Here is a 6,140-nt window from a genome sequence, read left to right on the forward strand (position 1 = left end):
ATCCTTCATTGCATTCTATTTTTTGAATAATGTAAGGATTTACTTAACAATGCTGACCGTATCCTCTCGTTGCACTTCTTTTATTTCCATAATACTACATTATACTTCGAACAATGACTATTATTTAGGTCTAGTCTTGCGGCTCCTAGTCTTCCCCTAAGTACCTATATATTTCTGGGCTCTAGACCACATTTTCTTTTTTGTTTCCTGCATGCGATCCTCCTGGCAGGCCTTTTCACATGGTTGGGAGTGCCATCTGCCCACTGACAACTGCAGATCTGCATGTCTGCCCCCATCACTCCAGAGCCGCAGCCGTCCTGTTGAGGTGCTTACTTAGTGTCTCACATCGGATGTGCTGTAAGACACGTAAACTGCTCCATATCTGATGCTGAACTCATCCCGTTTTCCCAAATTTCTGCTTCTACTCTATTGTCCCTATACTTATTAAAGGTCATATCATTCATCCAACTGCTTGAGCCAGAATCCTGGAGGTCATCTTATATGTTTTCACTCTCAATTCCTGCAACCAGTGAATTTCTCTGAAAAATATGTCGGTGTGATAAGTTAAAAGTTAAACAGCTTTGCTTATTTTTTTTTTTCACAGTGTAACAGACTCCTGTGGACAGAACCCCATCCCAAAGAGAACATAAGGTTTGGCCCATGTGAGAACAAATTCATGAATTCATTTCATAAAGGTAGAATTTACATTTATACAGTATATTCTCCTCTGAATTTGAAATTTACTTCCAGACTAAAACTAGTGAGATGATCTGAGTGAATGCTTGCCCTGTTCTTTGGCTACTTTTTCTTTAGTTTAACAGGGAAATAGTTCCAATCCATTCTATAAATAAAAACTTGTTCACTTTTATTCAGATTAAACAGTATACATTTTGGTCTAACTGGTTGTGTAGAAAAAATAACCCAGAAAGAGGTCCTATGAGATCAAGGTTTGTGCTACATAAGAAAGTTCTGAACAAACTTCTACTTCCTCTGAATGCATCACATTCAATTCCCTTTATACTTATCAGGCTAATAATTTGTTACTCATACTGATCTACTCTATGTCATGTGACTGCAAAAATCAAAACAATTACAAACGAAGCTTTGGACTATGATGCCATCTCCCTTTACCATGTTTGAACTTTTATTTTCCATCCACTGTTACTTAAGAGACTTCGTCAGAAAATTATTTACAATAGTTCCCTTCCCCCAATTAGGAGTTTTACTTACCTGCTTTCATCCAGGGTCCAGAATTATTAAATGAAAAGTTCCAGATAAACAATTCATAAGTTTTAAACTGTCTGCCATTCTGAGTAATATGATAAAATCTCAGGACATCCTGCGCCACCTCTCATCCCTCCTAGGATGTGAATCACCCCTTTGTCCAGCATGTCCGCCCTGAACATCACCTGGTTATTAGGTATTTAGCAGTCATTGCAAATAGATTGACTGTTGTGGTATCGCAGTGCTGTGTTCAAACAACCCTTATCTAACTTAATTGCTTTATTTTATTAGTTTATTCATGATTACTGCTAATAACTTACTGTGACTATTTTAAAAATAAATTTAACCATGGGGTGTGTGTGTGTGTGTGTATGTATGTGCATATATATGTATATAGATAGATAGATAGATAGACAGACAGACACCAAAACATAGTCTATATAGGGTGTAGTACTATCCTAGGTTTTAAACATCCACTATGGGTGTTGGAACGTATCCCCTGTACATAAGGGTGACTACTGTACATAGGAACATACATGAAAATGCTTTTAAGTACACAAATTGCAGCCACAATGAACAGGATTTTATATTTATTTTCATTTTTATTTTTTATGAAGTCTTACTGTATGCCAATGCTAGGTACTCCTCTAAGTAGTTTAAAAGTATTAATGTATTTAATCCTCAAAATAAGCATATAAAATAGATACTTATAAAGTCTATAAAATGGAATATTGCCCATTTTACATATTAAGAAATCAATCATTAGAGAAACAAATTGCCTAATATTACATAACCAAGAAGTAATTCAGCTGGGATTGAAACCTAGGTAGTCTGGCTGTAGAGTGCATGTACTTAATCACAATGCCAAAATCACATTGCTGTCTCAGCTGATTTCAATGGGATTGAAAGTCAAACAACACATGCTATATTTTAGGGGAAATTTTCAGGACAGCCAATGTGTTTTATATGAATTTTTGGAGGTATAGCGAAGCAACATAAAAATCTTCACAACCTGCATGCAAATCTCCTTTCTATTAGGCACAGGAGAAATGGTTTCCCTGCTATCCAAGTATCTGTCAGAAATTAGTTCCTGGAAGATATACTTCTGTCTTAAATTTACAAGATCAAGGTGATATTCAAAGTTGAGATTATTTAGAAGTGGCTCAGGACGTAACAGAACTAGACACGAAATGTAGAAGAGGTTTCTGAAAAGCCTCACAAAGAAGAGAAATTTAGTTCCATAAAATAAAAATGTTTGTAAATGAACACATGCATTAATGATTCACAAATGAATCTGTGGTACTACGTAATATGAATCTAGCCAGGTGGTTTTAAATGAATCTGGGGAATATTTTTATAAATATCAGGTGTGTTTGCAAGTGCTGTGAAAGATATCCACATGAGAACATTTACGTGAAGGTAATTATTTTCACATACATACCCCAAATCAAATGACTCTTAGGGATAATATTCTAATTTTGAAAATTTGAAAACTATTTCTTACTCTTAAATAGTTATTTTAGATTTCTCTACACCACTGTACAAGAGCTAGGATTGTTTTCTAAAATTTAGGTACTTTCATCATTTAAGTAATTTGGTTAATAATATGCTGAAGGAAGGAAATTGGTAGAATGTAATTACACATATGTGCTCCAAATAAACAAAACTAATTATAAAATATTAACTAACATTACTGTGATAGCATTACGGTTTAGCAGTAAGGTTTGTACAAACTGGAAAGATACAATTGCATCGCTTTTATTTACTTTACGTTTTCTCTTCGCTGATATCTCTGCTAAATAAACAAAGTTAGCTAAACTAAAGTGTCTGCTAGGTGTCTAGACATCTAAAGTGTCTAGCTTAGTTAACTTTGTTTATTTAGATGTACTTCTACTCGGTTTTTTTATTTTGATTTTGTTTTGTTTTGAGACAGAGTCTAGCTCTGTTGCCCAGGCTGGAGTGCAGTGGTATGCTCTCGGCTCACTGCAACCTCAATCTCCCAGGTTCAAGCGATTCTCCTGCCTCAGCCTCCTAAGTAACTAGGATAAGAGGTGTGCACCATCATGCCCAGCTAATTTGTGTATTTTTAGTAGAGGTGGGAATATCATGACACTTTGGATTTATTTCATTTCTATCAAATAAATTTTAAAGAGTCGAATTAAAATCATTCAGTTCCTTGCTAAGGATAGCTTGTAAAATCACACAAACTTTCTTGCTATTTCTACTCAGAGACTCATTACCATCTCCTAAATGTCACTCTTATAATTTCTATAACTGCCACTACATGGTTGAGGGCTCTTTGCTTGACACAGACAAACCTAGACAATTTGTTTTTCTGTCTGTATGAGAGCTTAAGAATAGTGAAACAAGCTTACTATTGATTCAGCATTGCCTATCTTCTGAAATATAACAATACCAAGTTAATAAACTATAAGGTTTGACTAAACTCAGAGGTAAATTTAACTCATAGATATCTCTGCAGAGAATTGTAAAATAGATACCTAATTTTAGTTAAATATTCTTGACCATTAGTAAGTATTTAGATTATCATTAAATAAGGCTATACTCAGTAAGTTTTCTGGTAATTTACTCATACTTCTTTTAAAGAACTGATTACTAACACTGTGATCACTCTGAAAGCAACCTCTTAGATCGCCTGAACAGTCCCTATGAGAATGCTTGGCATATAGTAGATTTCCAATACATATATGTTCGTTCAACCCAGCATTTATTAAGTGTATGGTACTGGCCTGATCCACTTTCTTAGCCTAGGACCACTGCAGTGGCTCTGTTTTCAAAAAGCTGTCTAATACAGTATATCGATACAGTGCAACAGATAGATTTTCCGCAGGACAATGTAAAAGATCCTGGGAGAGTACCATGAAAGTACCTCTACCTAAGGCAGAAAACCAGGCAGCATCTTCAAGTACGTCTGTTACATGGGCAATAGGATGAAGAAGTGAGGAGCATGAGCAAAGTTACTGAAGTATGCAAGAAAAATACTGCTCAAGGTCTTAAGCAATTTAATAGCTGAAGACTGAAGTATATGGGGGTGGTAGAAGGTCAGAATAGAGTTATAGAAGGATGGTAAAAGACTGGAGCAGTGGATCCAGAAAAATTGTGCACAATGTTGAAGAGTTTGATTTCTATCAGGAAGGCTAGGAGAATCAGCTAAAAGGCATTAAAAGTAGTGAAGTAAGAGGATTGATTGGGACTTTGGAAATAACTTCTTGACAGCGATGTATAGATTGAATTGAAGGAGACTGAAGGAAGCTACAGAGACTCTCGAAAAAGCAGCCTGAATTAAAGCAATGGCAATAGGAAAGGAAAAAGAGATACTTTTTAAGAGATTTCTAAGAGATACTGTGGAAATGAAATACATGAGGCATCAAACTGGTTATGAAAGCAGTGAGAGAATGGAAGGGCCAGTTACATCTCCCAAGAGTCTGACCTGGTCAACTGCATGGATCCTGGTGCCATTCACCAGAATAAAGGATATGAGAAGAAGAGTAAATTCAGTAGAAGGTGGGAGGGGAAAAAAAAAAAAAAAAAACCTTGATGACATCTCAGTGTGCTGAGTTCAGCTAGGTCTTGATAACTTCTGAAAAGAGGCAACAGAATAGAATAGTGGTTAAGAGCGCAGTGTTTCTGTAAAATGGGGTGATCATAATAGTGTTTGCCCCCTAGGAATATTGTGAGTAGCAAATGTAGGAAAGGCTCAGGAGACAGGGTCTAATGTGTAAATGTTCTCTCATCATAGTATTCATTGTTATTGTCTGTATCCAATTGGAGACACCCACAATTTAAAGTGGGTGCCAAAGCCAGTAGAGAAATATGGGCCAGAGAAAGAAATTCTGGAAAATCCTCAAGGTGGATAGTGTTTCTTAACCCTAGTTGTTCTTCACAATCATCCAGGAGCATTAGCGAATGCTGTTGCCTAAGCTCTTTTCCCGGTGATTCTGAACAGCCAGCAATGAGAACCCAGTTCAGATGGAGTCATGTGCTGGTTGAGATCTCCCAGGAAAACTAAGTGGAATAAGGGATCTTTATATTCAAGGTTTCCAGACCAAAGTCATCTCTCTAACAAGACCAGCTCTTTCTCCAGAATCTATGGTTGTTTTTCTTTATCATAATAGGACTGTGTATGGATCAATGTGAGCCACAATACCATGGAATCTATTGTTTTGCACTGCCTGTAATAAGGCATGGGGCCAGGAGAATATCTGATGAAGCCAGTGACTATTCCTGCTGTCAATCATGCTGAGGCAAATTTCGAGCAGGCCTTGAGAATGTTGGGGCTGGAAAAGATTCTTTAGGGTATGATTCTTTCATTGATGGTGAGCTACTCTTGGATACGTCAAGACAGACTAAAAACTCTAGCCGCACCATCAGGCTGGTGGCTACAGTGGGGTCAGAGGCTCCAGCCTCAAAATGGTACTTTGAACCACTGGGCTCACAGGCATATGGGTAGAAGAATGATGAACATTTCTCAGGATATGAGAATAGCAGGGCACACTCCTAACATTTGAAGAGCATTGTTGGCTCCAGGTGAATAAGGCAACTATCCTAACAGCCTCTGGACCTTCAGGGGCCCACAGGTAAATGAAAAATCTATACTTCTTAAGAAGTGGTGCCAAGAAGACCTATAAAATCAGGTCTACTGTGACATGGAGCCAGCAGAGCTCAGCATAACAGCAGAAAAGAGAGACTCCCTCTTCTGTTCCATTCCCAGATTACAGGTTATCTGTAGCAGCCTCTTCCTTGGAGGCCAGGGACTGTCCCTCTCTGCTGTAGTAAGTGCACCATGCTTGTGAATTTCAACTGAAACACATAGTGGAAAGTCATTAATTCACAAAGACATACTTCTTTATCCAGCATTAGATAACTATGTCTTGATGTACTGTACATAGAAGAAG

Source organism: Cebus imitator, unplaced genomic scaffold, assembly GCF_001604975.1.
Source record: "Cebus imitator isolate Cc_AM_T3 unplaced genomic scaffold, Cebus_imitator-1.0 Scaffold390, whole genome shotgun sequence".
In the NCBI taxonomy this organism is placed as follows: domain Eukaryota; kingdom Metazoa; phylum Chordata; class Mammalia; order Primates; family Cebidae; genus Cebus; species Cebus imitator.